Source organism: Lagopus leucura, unplaced genomic scaffold (genome assembly GCF_019238085.1).
Source record: "Lagopus leucura isolate 7727_CA_CO unplaced genomic scaffold, USGS_WTPT01 Super-Scaffold_100015, whole genome shotgun sequence".
Taxonomy (NCBI): Eukaryota; Metazoa; Chordata; class Aves; order Galliformes; family Phasianidae; genus Lagopus; species Lagopus leucura.
In genome coordinates this window covers 13,072,202-13,092,469 of record NW_024962269.1, presented here as the reverse complement: position 1 = coordinate 13,092,469, position 20,268 = coordinate 13,072,202, and the positions used below count along the sequence as shown (strand labels likewise).

Below are 20,268 nucleotides of genomic sequence, written 5' to 3'. Positions count from 1 at the left end.
CCAAGGCACAAGTCTGTACAAGAGCTTATAATGATAGGAGTCTCAACTGACCAAAAGTTTGTTCTGCTGTGGACCAAGAGCATAACTCTGGGTGTAACCAGCAGCTGCTAAGCACGTGCAGGACACCATATGAGAGTAAGATGGTCAGGAAATCCACACTGAACCATGTTCAGTAGCAGCTGACTATGCTTGCACAACTACACCTCAGTGCTCAGCCTACAGAAAGCCTGTTCACAGCACACCAAATGAAAAAGAATTTAGCAGGTACAAGAGCAAGCTGTGCTCCCACCTGCTTTTGGGATCTTGAGATCCTCAGCATACATGCCTCAGTTTTTTACCCACCTTTTGGGAGGTAAGGAAAAATCATGCTAATGTAGAAATTAATAAAGCTTTACTACAAAGGGCTTGGTGAGGTCAAAACCACCAGCGCTTCCTGCTTGTGAGGTCAGGAGTAAAGGAGACTGCATACCCTCCCAGATAAATTTGATAGCAGGGTATATAAAGAAAAACCCAATCATCTCAGCCTAGGGAAACCTGAGCTTCTTTGTTTTCATGCTGTATACACTTCGTGCCTATAAAATTATAAAATTCTAGTAGAGGGGAATTCAACATTTTTCCAGCAATAATAATAGATATTAAATTGTGTTAGTTTAGTTTTGTTATGCAGATTATTTTTTTTCTTTCACTTCTACTCTTTGAAATGTTTTGAATTAAAATAGCTTACTCAAGGTCACCGAAGGCATATGGTCCTGCTCAAAACTTTAAACAAAACATTAGTTTTTACAACCTTTTGTAATTTGGTATTGTATACAACATGGTTATAGACGAGTTTCTGTAATCTTTGCAGTGGGTGACAGAAATATGAGAGCCAAATTTATAAGCCATTTAGTGAAGCATTTAATCAATTTCATGCATAGGAAATAACACCAATTGCTTTGCTTTATCAATCTCGCTTTCTCAGAGACCTACAGTCACCCCAACCTAAAAACACTCAAGTGTGGGGGGGAACCATATGCAAAAGTCTAATGCTGTATACAAAACATCAGGGACTTCAGAGGGCTGCTTCAGCTTACTTGCCAGCATCAATAAGGCTTCTTGAAGCTATTAATATATTTCAGAAAGAAAGCAAAAAGCTTAATATACATAGGGAGTTAGAAGGCCTCTTTGTACAGAGTTATTCATTAAGCACTCTCTGCTTAGAATGTCTTTTATGCTGTCTAGAGTTATGCAGATTATGTTTGCTTGTAATACTAAAATGCTTGTGTATGCTGCCTCTAATCACTTACAAACACTTAAAAAAATCATCCTTGCACCACAAGTCCCCACGTTTCCAATAAAACATCAGTGGCAAATATCATCTGACAGACTCAGAGAGACACTACTCAAGACAACATTGCTCACTACAGCCTTAATAGAAAAAGCAACACATTGAGGTCTAGACTGCCTTCAACCACATAAGAGTTAAAAGTCACACTTACCCATGGCTGTAACCTGGGGGGCTGGTTTGGGGCTTTATCTCATAGAAAACAGGACTGAAGGGTTATAATGGCTCCGCTTCTGGTCTTCATAGCATGACTCTGGATGGCATAGTGGTGCCTCAGCATCATACGAGCAGAGAGAAACAACACTCCTCACACTTCTGCAAGGCACCTCATGAACTGGAAGATCCTCAGCACTACCATGGAGGTGGACCAGCACCAGCATATTTGTGTATGCCAAATGCCAGCATCAAGTTATTACTCTTCCAACAGAAAAACAGCATTCATGCCAACCACACTTTTCCTGTCTTGTATCTGAAAGCCTTCACTGGATGAAGAGGTAAAGCTAAAAAGGCTATTTTAGAGCACGCTTTTCTTTCTTGTGTACAACAGCTAGTACAATACCCCAAAGCAGAGTAGTACAGTGACTTTTTTCCTAAGTGAAAAATTCCTGAAGGAGCAAAAAGGCAATCTCTCTGATAATCATCAGCTGCTCAACTATATTAAATTTAGACAAGGCTACAATAGTGCCAGAGTTGTCCCCTGCCCTCTAAAATTAGAACTGAAAGAATGGCGGGCATAGTGCTAAATATATAACTCATTTAAAAATAATGTGCTCTCAAGGCTTTCCTAATGCTTGAAAAACTGATCACCATAAATCCCTACAGATGTGCTTGCAGCCTGCCTGCCTCCATCAGCCCAAACACATTCCTGTGGGATACGGCCTTTCTGAACATCCTCTTGCCTCTACAGTGCTCAGGAAAGAGAAAGCAGTAAAGCTTCCTTGAAGTTAAACAACACACTGCCCATTTATTCAAGAGGACAAAAATGCAACCTGGCCTCCACCTCTTCTATAGAAGAAGGAGAAAAAAAGGGGGAAAACAGAAGAGAAATAAACATTTACTGTATTCTCAGACCAGGCAGGTTGGAGAAAAGCCTGCTGTTTAAGACCATTAGAAGCAGTGGCTTTACATCTGCAAGCTACAGGACTAAAGGAATTTCCACAAAGAAGAAAGTAAATTAAGATACCTCATCCCTATTGCTGTTACATAAATCTCCCAAAGCTCAGCTTTAATAACTCCAGAACAGAAGCAGGACAGATGAACAGCAGATTTGTGGAGAGGCCGAGGTACAGAACTCCCTCACTTCCAAGTTCAGAGCAAATCCCACCCATTAAAAAAAAAAACCAAAAAACAAACAAACAAACAAAAAAAACAGAAAAAACCACCACCAAAAAACTTCCATTTTCCTTCCCAATTTCATTTTAACAGCACACACACAAAAAAACCTCTAAGAAAGCACACATACATGCAGAGAAGAATAGGAGTAGGCTGAGGCCTTCACTGAATCTATAGGCAGCTGCAGCCTGTGGTGCAAATTGGCCCAAAGGAATGCTGGGAGCTTAGGGGACTTAACAGCCTCCATCTTGGAGGGTGTGGGCTTTGATTTGCCATCTGTTTCTCCTTCTCAGTTAATTTGGTTATTAGAGAGGCTGTAGCAGATGTTAAACCTCTGAGAAGAGCGATCTGAGGGGGTAGAGAGGTTTTTGTGGAGGAATCTGAGTGCCCTTACCTGTGCGGTGTGGTTCTGGGAAGGTGATGAGCTCAAACCTGGGCCTTGTAAAACTCAGGCCTCACTTAACTGTGAAGATAAGATCTGGTGGTTGTGCATGAAGTTGGGCTGCTGGTCTCAGAGGTGATTCTGTTTCTTTGCTTTTTTTTTTTTTTTTTTAAAAAAAAAAAAAGTGGCTAGGATTTGTTTTTCCTTGAGCTTCCCCTCTTTTCCTTTCTATTCTGGGGGAGCTGGAGATGCCCCAGCACTGTTCCCTTGGCTCCATGGGCCTGTTAGGGGCCTGTTAGGTTCCTGCACCCCTGGAGTGGGGTCTGGACTTGATCTGCTGTAAATGCAAGAGTTTGTTACTGATGCAAACAGGTCATATTACACTATTCTTGTACCTTAAATAAATCAAAAAAGGTGTAAATGTGCTAGTTGTGAACTTATTTCTCCCTTGGGCTGCTTCCATGAGATGTTTCTTTCTCTTCCTTTCTTTCCCCCCTTTGCTCCCGCTTTTGCTGCCTTGAATGGCATCAGCTTATTGAAGGATTTTCTGAAAATAGCTGTACTGGAAAGGCATGCTCTGCTCATCTGGAATATTCTAGGTGGAATTAACTCCCTTAATTCTTCACTCCATAAATTTGGGGTTCCCTTTCTAGTTTTATCTTGGAGATGTGTTAAGGCAATAACAAGTATAAGTAAAAGAAGCTGTAAGGTTTGGCTTTCTGTTTTTCAGGAATGTGGTGTGTGGATCCAGCAGTATGCAGGCAGGGCAGGGCTCCTGCCTGGGGCTGATGGCTATTCCCACGTTGGACATCTTGATTTGGTGTCAGGGGACCTGCAGACGACTGATGCTCTCAAGGTACTGTCTGAAACAGCTGGCAGAAAATGCCATTTTATCCTGCTACTTTTTATCCTCTCTGTTGACAAGGAAGTAGAGGTTTGAGTTTGTTCCTTTTCTTTGCTCAGGAGTGTGAAAACTTAAGGCATTCCTCTAGTGGCTGTGGGCTGTTTTTGGGGGGAATTTGTGTTTCTGACAGTTCTATTTGTAATATGGTTCTTTTGCAGCTCCCAGGAGCTGTTTGTTGCTTTGTGGATTCTTCTGGGCTTGGTCTAGAGTTGAATTTTTGCCAATGAAAGTAAACCAGAGTTAAAGAAATGCCACTGTCTACTCAGTCTCCAAAGGTTGTTTTCTTGAACCAGAGTAGACACAACAATTCGAAAACCTCAGTCAAAGATTGGTTGTGTTGTGATTTTTTTTTTGGCTGTTTGAAAATCACAATATTTTATAGATGTAAGTTACAAACGGAAAAGAAGAGGGCTATTCCCAATATTATCTTCTAGACATAAATAACAAACAACTCTAGTAATCAAAATTTACTGCAATTGTAATAGGTTTTGGCATCGTTTATGTATCACAGGGAATGTTAACATAATGTTGACTTTCAGGACTGAGGCCAGTTTCTTTTTGTTGTTGGCTTTTTTCTTTTCTTTCCTTTTTTAATGCTGAATTCATTATAAAAAAAGCTCCAGTATATTTGTGGTTTTTATGGTATTCAAGAGATTAATTCTCATAAATAACACTGTTTATACCTCCTTCTAATCAGAAAGTTGAAATTATCTGTGACAATATGAACACTAAAAAGTTGTATACTATGAAAATATTTCAATAATTAATGCATGCACTATCTAGAGCAATTGACAGTGAGGTCATAAACATAATGGACCATCTGTGTTTGATTTGTATCTGAAAATGCTTAAAGGGAAAGGCAGGTAATTCAGGCTGCTCTTGCAAATGTAGACAGGCAAGATTTTTTTTTTTTTACCTTCTCAGAAGGTTGTTGAACCATTTCATTGCTTTAAAGAAGGAGAAAAAAAACTCTTCCAGGCTACAGTCTTCTAACATGCTTGCATTTGGCTCCTGTGTTCTCCAGCAAGCAGAGCACACCAGTGGGACTTTCAGTTTTCCTTCAGAGTACCCAGGGGGCTGTCATTCTCCCTTATTTACTTTGTATTGTTTGCTCTATTAAAAAAATGCCACTCCAAGCTCCTGAGCGCACTCTGCATTCTGAAACCTGGGTTTAAATACTTTCCTTTGGACTCTTCCAAGTTCAAATCTGCACTGGCCTGTTGAAAGGCAGCAGAACTTTTATGCAGGGATCTGGCTCATTGCACCTTTATGACCCTTCTCTGGATTTGCCTCAGCTTGTCTCCTGAACCATTTCTCCTTTGTGAAAGTCAAGGTTCAGGTTACCAGCATATCTGGGATAGGATTTAATTTAGCGCTAGGCTTCTGTGCTGCAGTGGGGAGAAATGGAGTGTCTTGCAGTCACTAGAAATGACTCTTTATCTCTGGACTTATATGCATTGGCATAAAGCCAATATCAAGCTGGAATGACTCAATAAACAAACAACCAAATACCCCTCTTGTTTTTGCTGGCTGATTTGATGACAGTCAGACTCCTGCTCTTGGCACTGTCTAAGGCTCTACTGAAGGAAATGCCATTATCTCCCCTGTGCCAGGCAGAGATTAATAATTTCTTAGGAATTGAATCCAGACAGGACTTCTAAATGATTTCATGTGACCTCCTGTATATCAGAGCTATTAAATACTACAAATTACCTATGATAAACCCAGAGACTGCTACCAATTTAAAACTGCAGTTTTTCCCTCTGCTCTGCACTTCCTTGTTGCCCAATCCATAAGTGTAGGCAGAGAAAAAATCACAGCAAGGTGCCATCAGGGTATGGGGAAACCAGCTGAAACACGTCCAGGTAATGCCATGCTTTAAGAATTCCTTCCCTATCCCTGATAATTTGATCTGGGTTCACTTTCCTACTCTGGTCTGAGTTTGGTGATCAGTGTGATCCTGTGAATGAGAAGAACAGACCCCCAGCTGCTACTTCCAGTGATATTTCTCCATTGCCCCTGAAAATTTGGACTACCTTTTCAGAATCTCAACCTTAGTATTGCAAAGTTGTCGGTGTACATCAGGAGGGGAAAAAAAAAAAAGTGGAAGAGCAAGACCAAAATCTGAATTATATCATGAAGATGTGGGAATTGTTCTCAGTATTGAAAGTGCCTGTTCAAAGTTTAGTAGCTTTCAATGCTGGGAAACTCCATCAGGGCTGAGTTTCTATGATTTCTATTTTTGCATCTTGTCAAGTTGGCAGCAAGGTCAAATACTCCATGCTAACCAGTGTTTTCCTTGCATGCAGGTGCTGCTGCTCAGAAATGAGTCCTTGTTCATCCTCTTTGTCAAACTGCTGAATTTGATGTGGGGCGTATGAAGCTTGTTTCTAGTACCTGGTTCATTTTTAGCTCTGGTGATGCTTCAATATTGCTGTCTCCTTTCTGAAAGTAAAGTTGGACCCAGATATCTAATGAGTTATCCTAGCAATTTTTTTCATAGATGAGATAATTTCCTGTTTTCTATTTGGAGTTTTTTTCTAACTCAACTACAGACACTTTCAGCATCTTTATGCTATAGCATTCAACATAGGTGGAGATTAAACTCGAAATCCTTCTAGTTCAACTGTTTTGAGACAGTTTTACATTCTACAAAAGTAGTTGTGTTCCCTGACTTCTGTTGTATGTGTATTTATGTTGCTTTAAATAGACGGTAATGGGCTGCTCTGAGTAAGCATCTCGTCCTCTTCCATCACTTTCTGTCACAATAATTATTTGCATTGTCTATAGATTTTATTAACTCAATTTTGTGTAGTATGTGAAGATTTAATAATAAAGCTCATTATTTTTCTGTAATTTAGTTGCAAGCTGGGTCAAACCAAAGCAACACCTGGCCCATGCAGCTTTAGTGACGGATGCTTAGGAAAAGATTTAAAAGCAGAGCTCTGTGCCCTCCTGATTTCCACAGTCAGCAGTTAGGACATTCAAAGCCAATGCTCAGTAGTACTGATTTAAGTTTCTTTAAACTCATATGTACTTCTGTTCTCATCAGGATTTGTGTGGATTAGTTCTATCACTTAATTTGGGCTGAGGAGGAAAATACTTGTTTTTCTAATAGGCCCCACAAATCATACTGTGAAAAACAGTGAATAATTATTCTCTACTTACCTTTTCTGTCCTGGATTTTGTAGGGCAGATATCATGTCCCCTCTTTGTTTTTATTAGGTGTTCTTTACTTAAAAACAGGGAAAGTGTTATAATCTAGCCATCTATTTTGAATTAGAACAACCAGAACTACTGTGGATTTAAACATGGCGTGGGGTATTTTCTGGGTCTTCATTCTCTACTCATATTCTTGTATCCTGTTTTCCCTTTTGTGGAGCATAAAATTGGTGCTTAATGGCAAATCATTCACAATCACTGAGATCTTTCTGGCATAAATGTCTGGTGCCTGTGTGTCACACTTGCATTGCTTTCCCCTCAGTGCCACCAGATTTCTGCACATTACGTTGGTATAATGCCCTGATACTCAGTACAGTGAGAGCTTTCAGCTTGGACTGTCCTGAGTAATTCTGTGTCATTTGCAGGTATGTGATCAGCATAGCTGGTAAGATAGGGAGGACCCTGCTCAAAACCAACCAAAAATAACACTGGTATTTATTCTTTTGACCATCTCATCCTACAATAGGTCAGTATAAGGGCCTTTGTGTGACACCATCTCAAGACCTCTCTGGAGATCTGTGCTTTCTCCCAGAACATGCATTTTTTTGCTTCTTTAGAGGACTTGGATCCCTGTTGAAAGTGGTTTGTGCAGAATATCACTCAGCATTAAAAACTGCAGAGATTTTGTTTTACTTAGTTGAATATAAGTTCTCCAAAAAGACCATGGATTTCTGTTCAGGCCTGTGGTCTGGCTTGATGATATGCAGGTTTCATACTCACCTTTTGCCAAAAATTTGTTTTACTGAGCATGTTGTTTAATCTTTCTGTGGTTTAATTGGTCAGGGTGCAATCATTGCTTATTCCTTTCTTTTTCTCTGTCTAGCACTTAAGTTTTCCAGGATAGGGGCAGTGTATTCGTGTGCGTGGCTCTTTAAACAGTTTTGTTTGGTAACTCTGGATAATGTCGTAATCCAAGCTGATAATGCATTAGTTAAGGTCAAATAGTTTGATAAGGGCAGTAGGTTACCGATTTTAATCGGGCTCTGTTTCACTCCCTCAATTAATATTTTTTTTCCTAATTTTGGTGATACAGTATCTCAATGGGAATGTTTGTTTTGGCCACTAAATCAAGCAGCGTGCTGTAAGCAGTTTTTAAATTCTGTGTTATTTCAAGTGAAATTATTCTGCTGTTTTAAAGGAGCTGGTTGGGCTCTGGCATGAATGTTGTCAGCAAAAAAAAAATCCAAGGACTTTTTTTTTTCCTGGGATTTCACTAAGGTGCTGTAATTAAGAAATGCAAAAAGAAAACAACAACAACAGAATGCTTCTGCACTGAAGATGCTGTGCCTTAAAAGTCTGAGTAATAGCAGTTGGGTCAGTGACCATAAAACAGCCCTATAAAAGCAGAATATAAGATCTGAACTGGGGCATTGCCTTGCAACAATTATGCCAGCAGCTAATGGTAATATCCAGTGGGGTGCCCGTCCTTCCTTCTTCCCCACTTAAAGTGACAACATCCCCATTTTCACTCTGCATCTATCATAAAGACACATTGATTTCCTTTTGGAGGAAAACACATATTTCTTCCCTCCTGCTAAGAAGATAAATCTGACAGATTTTAATCAAATGTAGTTGTTCACAACTATAGAAATGTTTCCAGTGTCATAGATGAAAATCTTTTTTTTTTCTTTGCTGTTTTGAAAAGGAGGAGGTTTCTGGAAGCAAGTTTATTTGGAGAGTACACCTGTGCTAAAAATCTTACTATATGCACCAGCAGTTAACATTTCAGGATGCCCTATGGGCAGGTTTAACTTTACTGCCCTCCAACATAATGCCTGTCTTGTAGTGGTAACCATGAATACTGCTATAGTTAAGGGTCTGTCAGTGGTTCTATCATAAACTCCTCTGTTTCCAGGGCTTTTATAACTCAGCCATAAAAGCTCTCTCCAAGCTAAAGCTTAGCTTACCAAGGCAGACCTGATTCTGATCTTGGAAAGGCAGATGATACATATCCCTCTGTTGCTTCTGAAATTAGCTGTAGTCCCTGAGGAAGGGCTCTCGTAAGCCATGGGTGCTACACGTGCCCAGAGATATGAAGGATGAAGTGTCTTAGGCTTTCATCCTCTTCACGTACAAACAAATTGGCCTTCGTACTTTGAAGCGAGGAGTCAAACAACGCACTGCTTTCCAATTTAAATTGCATTTTTACTTCAGTCTTTTATTTCTTCAAGTAACTTCAGGAGTTCATTACTTCTTAGCATGGGCCACAGGCAACAATCTGATAGCAGTTAGAAATGTGGGATATTATTCACAGTTTAAGTATTGCTCTGGATTTAAATCAGTGGGCATGAATGTAAAAGTGGCTGTCCTGAAGAAAAAGATCAATCAACTCTAAGGAGAGCCAATGTTCAGAGCAACATAGGAACAGTGGCTGTTTTGACCCAGAAATAAAATAAAACCCAGAAATCTGTCTTGAAAATGGGAAATTACAGTTCAGCTTTCTACTTATATGACTGTGGACTTAACCCAGCTTGTAAGCCAGGCTGGGTGCGGTGAGCTCTGGAAGTAGAACAGATGTTGGTACATAATTATCTTTAAGGGCAGATAGTGTATGTTTGGAAATACATTATATGTTCCTCAGTCAAATTAGAATGTGGTAGATGAATGCTAGCTGTGTTATGGATCTGATGATGTGTCAGTGACCACTACTGAAAAAATGCAGCACATTTTGGATATTGGAAGTGTGTTTTTTGGGAGTAGGAAGAAATGTTTCTGAGCACCGTGCAAGGAGTGAGGTGTCTGTTGGTGCTTGTGTGGGTGAGGTGTATGTGCTCTGATTGTCACTATTAAAGCTTGTTTGGTGTGAGTGGGGGAGCGAGAGAAGCCATGGCATAAGCTGATCTGCCCCTGTTCCTTGGAGCAAGGGAGAATCAGGTCCATAATGTGCTTTAGTTCCTGTTCCTCCTGTGCTCCTGGGCAGGTCTGTTCAGCTTCATGCTTTGTGCTCCAACTGGGGGAGCAAAGGAGTGGGAGGATGTTCCTGATCTGTCTCTTCGCAAGGGGTGTTTACAACAGCCTAAGGAAGAACTATGGAAAGTGAAAACAAATGAAATGAGAAAGGGAAAAGTGCCTTTTATTTGCTATTTCTATGCTAATAATGAAACACTAATTGAAACCAGGACCCTTTTTGGAAATGAGTCAGAAATGAGCTATGGCCAGTTACTTTTAAACAGTGTTTCTGCGTCTATGTTGCAAGGAGCTTTTACAGCTCTGCCCCTGAGCCAGTTCATTAAGGCCTTGTTCTGGTGACCAAGCTTTTCTCTAATGCTCGTGCCTTATGAATCTTCTCAAGATCTCAGGGAAGCTTCCCTTTTTAAGAAGCCTAGTCCCCCAGTGATCTCGGGCTGGATTTGCACATTTAACTCCCATCAAATGCTAATAGGAATTCCTTGGTGAAATCCTCTCCCCTGTCCTTCTTCAAGCCTCACTGGGAGAAAAGAGCCATTAGTGTGTTTAAAAGTAAATTTCAAGGTTTCCTTTTTTGTGTGTTCCAATGGCCAAGGTTTATTCCTCTCGTCCTTTTTATTTTATTGTGAGGCACCTTGAGTTATTTGCATGATAAGACACCCTGTAAATGGATTATATTGTAATGCATTGTGTAGGTTTAATGCTGACAACAGCTCGGTTTGGAAGTAAGATAGCAACTTAGATTTTTAGTTTCTGATGTGCCGTGCAGAGAAGTGCCTTTTGAGAAAGCGGGAGGCAAAGCAGGAGGGATGAGTAGGAGACAGCCGGAGTTAAATTGTATGAATAAGGCAAGGGAAAGCTGGCATTGAAGAGAAGCAGAATGCATTAACTTCTCAGCCTCTGCACTGCAGAGAATCAATGGCGCGAACTGGAGTGTCCCTTTCCTCTCTGCCCCAGCAGTTAATGTAGTTTTTCCTCTCCTTTTTCCAAGGATAGCAAAGAAATGGCAATGCTTTCTGCTAACAATCATTCATATGTGATGAGTGTACCTTTGCAGTTGCTGTGCCCAGAGTGTTATGTTGTTATATACTGCCTGCTTATAAACTGGAACTGGTCCCTTAGAGAAGCCGTATATTTCATAAAAAGTGTTGGAATGAACAAAAATCTGTTTTCTTCTTCTGGGGAGGGGGGAACTGGACTGTGTAATAAGTGCTGGTGTAGGGAGTTTGGTAGCCTAGCATAAAGCATGGAAAACATACACTACCCAAGAAAAGTGTGCTTAAATCCTGGCAGGGAGCAGCTTGGCTTTCCTTTCCAAGGTAAACCAGCAGTTTTCATTGAGTGGGTATTTTAGATAATACCATAAAAATATAAACGTGGTGTGGGCACTGAAGTGCTCATCAGCTGAATTCCTGCACGTGGCTGCATTTAGTTTTACATACTCCACATGTTCTTTGAAAGTGGCAGATGGACACTTTGTGCTCCATCTCTTTTGCACTGACCTGTCCTTATTTTTTTTTTTCATATGTTCCAAAACTTGAATAAAATATTATAGATGAAAGATCTGTTCACTTGCATCTTGGCTTAATTCTGCATGGTCTCCAACACCCCTGTGCTGATCTAAAGTCTTGAACTGCTGATTGATTTTTGACTTTAAACTTCAGCTTGATAGGTGTCAGTAAATAATTTAACAAACTGTTCTTTACCTCCAGTGGTTGAATGGTGGAAGTTAAAATGCAAAATTTATTCCTTCCTTAAATTGAAATGAAACGCTGTTTGGAATCACTCTAGATTTCTGCTTTTTCTTTTTTTAAGCTCAAAGTAGTCATGAGTAGCATGTTTTAAAAGCACTTTGATCATTGCTGTGGTTATTAAAAACAAGAAAAAAAAAGGGAGGGGGGGGGAAATCTTCTCAAAAATGGGAATAGAAGCCTTTGAAATCATAAAGCGTAAGCAAATTTAGCCAGCATACTGTGACCTGTCAGGAAGGGACTCATCCTATTAAAGCTCCACTGCATGTAGCCAAAATACTTTAAAGAGAACTCCATAGATTTCTGTGTTTACTGACGTCAGCATAGCACAAGAGAGCGATTGGCTGCTCTGTGTTCTTTAACAGGAAAAAAAAAACTGCCCAGAAAAGCCACCAGAGCATTCCTGATTTATGCTGCTGTATCGATGACGATGCAATTTCTGGGACGTGTTGTCACTTGGTTCAGCCCCCTGAATCTGCAGTGGTTCAGACAAAGGGAGTTTTTGATTTACCAATCCATTCTTTTCTGTTAATAAACACAGAGCTCCTTGTCTTTGCTATTTGAATCAGCTCCACAGTTCTGCGTGAAGAAATTGGGCACTAGCTGTCCTGTGTAGATGAGTGACGTGTAAATCCGGATTAATTCTAGCAAACTGAGGGAAGTAACTTAAGGATACGTATTGCTTGAGTGCATGATCTTAATGCTACTGCTCTGTTACACTGATAAAGAGCTGGCTGTATAGTGGCACAGCCAGCCCCAGACTCTGGGCAAGAAGCTTTTAATATTAGTTTAAATTAAAACAACTGGTGGCTTTGAATAGAGGAAGAGGTTCTTTGTAAAGTACAAACAAATTCTTCAGCTCTCTCTGTGAAGACGTCACTAACAACTCATTTAAGCACTTGTAATAAAAAGAGCATTTGTGTTCTAACAAGAAATTTTGCAATATGGTACAAAATGTTACTGATTGGGAAGATGTGGATCTCAGCTGCTCCTGAATGACTCCAGATTTAATTCCATCCTCGTTAGTGCTATTTTTCTGGATTAGCTTATGGACAATAGAGCATGCTTTAGAGAAACTGGCATTGCTGAACATTTTTTTTTGGCTCAAAAACTGTCCCAAGAAGCAGCACTGGTACAATTATTTGCAAGAGAAAAAGTCTGAAATATGTGAAGGCAAAGCCATGCAACTGGTATTTCATTGCATGAAAGTATCTGAATGTGCAGCTTCCTTTTTTTTTTTTTTTTGTGGGTTCACCTGTTTGCACACACCTATGCTACATGGGGTGAGAGTGTGGCTGAGATAGGCTGCAAAGCAGCAAGCACTTTGCAAAGCAAACCAGCCTCCATCTGAAATCAGAAACTTGGATTTATATACAGGAACACACAAAATGATACAACACTGCTGTTTTCTGAATGAAAAACAGTGCTCAAAATTGATGATAATTCTTCCATTAAGTGACAGATAAAACTTTAATTAAGACAGCCTACTTGAAGCTCATGATGCTTCATGTGTGACTAATTCTAACTGGCAAAAGATTAATTTTAACAAACATCAATTAGCAAACTTTTGTCTGTATTGGAGAAGGCAGTTGTTACATGTGTGTCTGCATATCTGCACGTAGGAGTATGTGTGCCTGTGACATGTTGGGGGAAAAGCTCAAAGCTTTTTACATATCCTGCAGCATTTGATACAAGGTTACCTGGTGTCTATACGATGTGTGACCCTGCTGCTTTAGGAGACTGCCAGCCCCAAGAAGAGGTTACTGCTTGGCTCTGACTGCTTTCCTCTCCATCTGGGGATGCTTGCACCTTTCCAAGCCCCACCATTTCCTTGTGTCTCTCAGCCCTAAGATTGCACAGCTGCCTGTCCCAGAGCCAGATCAGACCAAGGTCGGCTGTGTAATGTGCCCTCCAATTTTTAGGGACTAAGGTTACACTGCTGGTGTTACAGGAGAAGCGCTAAGTGGCAGAATCAGCTGGATGTGGCTGCTTTGGAGAATTTTAGCTGTGGCTTGAGCATTTGGTTATATTTTAGCAATTGAGATGACCGTTCTTTACAGATATTAAGAATGCAGAGCCTTGTGAATAGCGGAAAATCTAACATTTCATGGATGTAACAACTCATGCTCTTTTTCAATAATGCTAGCGTGTGTTGTAGTTTTTTTGTTTGTTTGTTTCTATTATCCTTTAACTCTGCTATGGAATGTACTTTCATCTTTTGGAACTGACCCCTTAATGTAGTGACTAGAATTTAATTTAGGATATTTTGTTCTAAAAAGTACAAGCTTTGTTTCACAGGGTAACACTGAAGCTTCCATAGTATTTATTGTATCTTAGAGAGCAAAGATGCAGCATTTGAATTTTTTTTTTTTTCCTGACTGCTCAGTCTGTAAACTCTTCTTTGACTTGCAGACCATGCTCAGTTCCTCCTGAGGTGTGCATTGCTAGCAATACAAATTGTGACTTTCCCTTCCTTCCAGTGGTGGCTGTCTTGGCTCTTTCGTGCTAAAATAAGCAGAAAAATAATGAAAACTTAATTTTGTTTCGAAGGTATGTAGGGAAACACGTCTCTAAAGCACACGGGAAGAATTTTCTGAGAAGTGTTTTTTGAGGTATTTTTCTTCCCAGTGTAATGCAGGACTTTAGATTTGGAATGAAGTTTTCTCCCCTGTATGGGCCATAATATGAAAGTTGTCAGCCCTCATGTCTTGGAAGCATCCAAACCATGTTTAAGTGGAATGTCACACAGTCCCCTTCAGCTGGCCAAAGTAATTTCAGTTTCAAACATCTTCATAAAGATGTGCAAGAGCACAGGCCTGTCTTGTTGTTTTAGTGCCTAATTTTCTTGACTTGTAGCTACAAAGGATTTTTGCCTGTGTTACTGTAACTTTTTTCTATGTAGTATCAAAGTTTTCCATTCCTGCTACTGATTTTATTGCCTAATGCTGGGCAATACTCAGTTATCTTTATCTCATCTTGATCTATGCTTTTTATTTGAGTTGCAAAAGACCACAGCCACAATTCAGCCTAAGAAGATAAACTAAAGTAATTCAAGCACAGTGAATGGTTTTATTCTCTTGTGTTCGTACTTTCATAACTTACTACTTGTCTGATCCATTTTCAGCTGTAATGTACATATAATCAACCTTTTCAGAGTTCTCACAAGAAAAGCTTTTGTGGACTGTGCAGCAATCAGTATTAAAGGCCTTTAAAATGGTGGAAGTCAATGACACTGGCACATTGTCCAGATACATTGTTGTTGATGATGCGAACTGATATTGCTGTGAGAGACCAATTTCACCTCCAAGTTCTTTCATCTGTGGCGATCACAACATTTTTCACGTATTGTTCTTCAGAACTGTGTAAGTTGATACACGCCTGATATTTCATTGTAGCTGTGGATTTTTTTTCTGCTCTTTCCCCCAGCACAGCTGTAAAATGGCTTAATGGCTTGGAAAACCATCGAGTGCGTTAGTCCATTAATGGAGCCTCTTCTGGCACCATTTTACATGGTCTATATGTATTATGGAGTTGGCATCAATGAAGAAAGCATCTCGCTGCGTGAAGATACTGATCATGAGAACCATTGTGTCCCAATTGGAGTTTAAATCTTGAGAGTGACTATTTAAAAAAAAAAAAAAAAAAAAAAAAAAGCAAAAACAGAAAGCTACCAAATCAGATTTTTTTTTTCTAGGAGGGCACTGTACTACTTCATGCCTAGTTAAAAACATCGGAGAGATTTCAAATCATTTAATGTTAAATTTGAGATTAGATGCTTCAGTGTGTGGAACTGCAGGGGAAATAATCATGTCTTTGTCTCCTAGCTTTTAAATATTTATTTTTGACTAATTTTGGATGACTAGTTTCATCTCAGAAATGAGGTCCTTCAACTTTTAGTCGCCATTAGCGTGTAGTTCTTAATGGTCTCCACTGCTCTATAGCCTGTTGATTCAACTTGCAGTCAAAATGTGGATTTAATACTGATGTAGGGAACATCTGTGCTTCACCCAAAGTTGCCCCATGGAGGAAGAAAACACTAACTGGAGTCTCTGGCTCTGATTGCTTTCCTCTTGCCCTCAGGGTGTCCAGCTGCTGAAAGACAAGTACTTATTAGTTTCACCACTACATGAAGCAGATTTGAAGACAGTTGATTTTTTGGGCACCTTTCTGACTAGAATACCAACTGGAAGGGCTTACAAAAGGTGGCATTCAAAATGAATTGCGTCTGATGCAGATTTCAACCTTGATGTTGTCCTAAAGCATATTTGATTTGAAACACTACTACTTTTAAACTAAGTAGGAGCTTGTTTGGTGCAGTGTTTTTTGTTAGATACCATAATAGGGTAGGAAAAAACAGACAGTTTTCAAGCATTGGAAACCTTCCTTATGTCTGAAATGCAGCAACGAACTTGGCTAAATACAGATGTTGTCACATGTTAAATTTATTGGTCAGTTGCAGAAATGTTTGATACCCTTAAGAAAAAAAAAGTAAATTCAAGTATACTTTTCCAGTCTTCATATTTCTATTTTGCTTAAAATAAATAGTAAACCTTTTCATTTTTCTTGTCTCTATGTTCTTTGAGGAAAAAAGTTTGGATTTTTTTCATCGTTTTCCTTTCCTTTGCAGTCCCCATCCTTTTTTTTTTTTTTTTTTTCCCCCTGGTTTTTGGATGAACTCTTCCAGATCTCTAATTCTGGATAAGTTACAGAAGGGAACAAAGGAAAATTGAAACTCTCTAAAGTGGTTGAGCTAGTTTCATTTTTCGTTCTGCTGTTACAACTTTTCCAAACCAAACTGAAATTTTGGATATGATTCACTTATTCAACCAAAGTAACAAAAAGAAAAAATGGGAGAAAGTGGACAGGGAACAAAAACAACTCCATCACCTGCAAACAACGTGTAAACAGTAGAAAAAACCAACTTATTAATCTTTGAACGTTTCAAGTAGAAAACATCTGAGTTTTTACTTTTTTGTGTGTAGAAGTGCTTCCATTTTTTCAGCTACTCTGCGAAATCTGAAGACCTCAGTTGTTTTCATCACTAGTGTTGCTGCATTTCTACTTGTCTTGGATCTTGCTTTTACAAGATGCTATCGCTGCTATGCTGTGTCTCTTCTGAATTAACTGGGCTTCTCAGCTGCATACTTTAAGTCTACACGAGTCAAACGTTCATTGGACTCATCAGTCATCAGCCCCATATATCACTAATGCCAACTATGGTACTAAGATGACTCATGTCCTAATTATTTTGAATAACAAGTGTGCTCTTGTGATAGGACAATATGATTTTGCTTGCTACAGAATGGATCAGCAGAAAGTGGCCACATAATGCAGGCTTGCAGAATGATCAGGAAAATGCATGTTGGTACAAAATTGTTCACTTTTCCTTATTTTCATAAGGATTTTTTTCCCAGTAGCTCCACTAAAAGCTGCTCCCCCTTCCCTCTCTAGATAATAGGTTCTTCAGGTACTTGAAACTTTAAACCTGATAATAACATACAGTTTTAAATTACTTTCATGCAATTGAATTTAGGTGTGATGTGCAATGAAAACTAAGCAGGCAAAAAAATCCACCGAAGAAGTTTTTAGATTATAATTTCCTTTTTGATCATCCAAACATATAATTCAGTAGAACCTCAATTTACTGCTTTGTGTCCATTTTCTATACCTGTTAATAAACACGAGGAAAAGAAATCTGAGGTGGACCTGATGAGGTGGCCATCATACAAGAGAAACTTTAAAAAAAAAAAAAAAAAAAAAAAGGGTCATGTGGGGGAATATTTGGACTATAGAATAGAGTAGTTCAGTTGGAAGGGGCCTAGAAAGATCACTACTTAATCACTTCAAGGCTAACTGATAGTTAAAACATTATTAGTGCTGTGCTGTAAATCACAGTGACTGGAGTGGGGACGTGTCCTGTTCAGAGCATGGCTTATGATGATGAGTGATATGAAATGCTTTGGACTGCAACTGCTTTTGCTATCCTGGTTTAACACCTCAGTGACTCAACACCCTGAGAATTTGCCAAGAAATAGGTGGTGCTGATCTCTGCTCTCCTCTGGTCAGTCTCATACAAATATCCAAGCTAGCTACTTTAAGGTATCTCTATGCTGTTCATTCAAGGCTTCATATTTACAGCATTGAACATGGAAGGTGTAGCAGAAATGCAAGTCATGGCCTGAAGCAGTGATTGAGCACCTGGTGGGAAGGCAGGGCCAACCCAGGGGAGCTCAGGTGCATGCAGTGGAGCCAGGATCCACCCCTTCCCAGCCCTCATTTAAGGGCTGGCAGTGGAGGTGAGGGGACCTTGCTGGAGATCCCCGCATAACTGAGGCCTTCTAAAGGTAAACAGTTTTTCTTTGTTTGTGTGTCCGCAGTTGTCACATTTGGGCTTGTTCTGATTTGCTGCAGCCTAGGGTTGTGCCACTCCACTGTTATTGCTGTACTTTCCATCACAGTATAGTATTACAGTGGTACAGAAGGCTGCCTCTCACCTGTGATTTTCAGATGTTATAAAAATGGCTGTTAAACAGCCTCTATGAAATTCATTGGCCACGAACACCGTGCAGTTGTTGCCTTCACCTCCAGAAGTTCTTGTAGCTATGTGTTAATAGGTGCTTGGTTGCAGTTTTGTAACTGTTTGGTTTCCCTAGTACTTGAAGAGCAGATGAGCAAAGTTCTTCTGAATTGGGTTATTTGGAAGTTTTATTTTTTGAGATGTGAAGTTGTCCAGTCTATCCATGTTTTAGGTGGGTGACAATGAAATTTCTGGCAAACAAAGCCTGAAGACCTCATCAGTAGAAAAGCTGTTTCTGAGACAAAGTTGCATTTCTAAGCTTAAATGGAAAAAAAGAAGGTAAAATGTAGAGGAGCACGTGGACCACACAAATGCAAACAGCTAGCTGATCTTTGGCCTGATCCAAGCAAATGCTGTTGAAATCATTGAAAATATGCCAACTGACTTCTGTGGGATTTACAGCAGGTTCTAAGTTGGCAACTGTCCTTTCTTGCAAACAAATCTTCGCTACTTTTACATTTTAGACTTGCAGGTAATCAAGTTGCCGAAACAGAAATGTCTTTGGTGTGAATGTGTTTCTCTGTTTCTTTTCTCTGCAACTAATAATGTTGCCACAGAAATCGCCTCCAAAAAAATTCAAAGGCCAGTATTTAGATAAGCAATATCAAAATGCTTCAGCATTAAGCTGTGATAAGTATTTCCTCCTGTTTGTTGTAAGAAAGAAGGTTTTACACAAGCCATGTAGTCTTAACTTTCACCAAGTTAAATAAAGGCTTAGTAAAGGATTTTGTGCCCTTTTAACCCCCAATAACCAGAGTGCATCCTGTGTGACCATTCATTACGTATGAAGTGGCTGTAATTTATACCAAATGGGGTAGGTGAATTCAAACAGAAAGATACCGTCCATGATAAAAAGATAACACTTCTCTGTAACAGATGCTTCATTTTATGATGGAAATGGGGAAGCTGAATGCTGCAGGTGCTGGGCTGACACTAGGCCTGTGGAGAATCATTAGAGCCTCCTCAGAGATCTAGGTTTACTCTGTGTTTAATCAGCCACAGTCAGAAGAAATGGCTTCATTTCAGCTTGATGAGAGCCAGATTACAAAAGGAAGATAGATGGCCAATAAGGTTCATCACTATAAGCATATTGTCTTAATTTGAAGAAACAAGCTGGCATTCTGTGCTGAGGAAAAGTGAAGTGCAATATGGCTAGTATCAAAAACTAGTTATTTCAAGTCTCTGCTCCCCACAGTGGAAAGTATTCTGGCTGTACTTCGACTGAAATATTAAATAAGAATTACATATGCTACAAATGACTGCATTTACTCATGAGATACCTCTGCTTTGAGTTCCAAAATGCTGAAACCTATCAACGTAGATTTGCTTTGGCCACTTATGTGCATCCACAAGTATTGTAAATATTTTTGTACGTTTGTACAAATACACAAGTGGAAGGGTTTGCGTTGACTATCGATGAAAAATTCTCTGAGCATAATATGAACATGGACTGTCTAAAAGGGTCACAGTGTAGCCATCTATCATGACTTCCCATGACAGCCAAGGGGACAATGAGGCTGTCAGCTGGGGGCTTGCTGTGACTGAGGATGAGACTTTGAAATAAATAAAATTACAAATTTGGGGACCTGGACAAGGGAAACTGTTCACACAAAAGACAAAACTAGAGATCTCTGCTTCCTGCATGAAATGCATGATTCATTGTTATTGCTTAGTGCTATTCCTTAGTGCTGGCTTTTGCCTCTTGTGCATAGGCTGACTTTTTGTATAAGCTTCAGTGCTCTCTAGAAGAAAGAACTCTCCTTCAAACGAGGAGAGCTCTCAGGATGAGAGTATTGGGGCCTAACATGGTGATAGCAACGATATAATTATTACTATTTATTTTACAGTAGAATCCAGGTGGTTTTATTG

At 39.7% G+C, this 20,268-nt stretch overlaps 2 long non-coding RNA genes across 5 annotated transcripts in view; both read left to right on the top strand.

Annotated features, from left to right (window-relative positions):
- The first annotated feature begins 2,938 nt into the window (after positions 1–2,938).
- On the top strand, positions 2,939–15,274 carry LOC122182754. Its single transcript, XR_006179981.1, has 3 exons — positions 2,939–3,173; positions 3,769–3,894; positions 15,249–15,274. It is a non-coding gene; the product is annotated as an uncharacterized LOC122182754 (long non-coding RNA).
- Positions 15,275–18,124: 2,850 nt separating this feature from the next.
- LOC122182753 overlaps positions 18,125–20,268 on the top strand; it is a 351,304-nt gene continuing 349,160 nt past the window's right edge. For all 4 annotated transcript variants that reach the window (XR_006179979.1, XR_006179980.1, XR_006179977.1 and 1 more), the window contains exon 1: positions 18,125–18,166. This is a non-coding gene — a long non-coding RNA (uncharacterized LOC122182753). The remainder of the gene's footprint in view (positions 18,167–20,268) is intronic.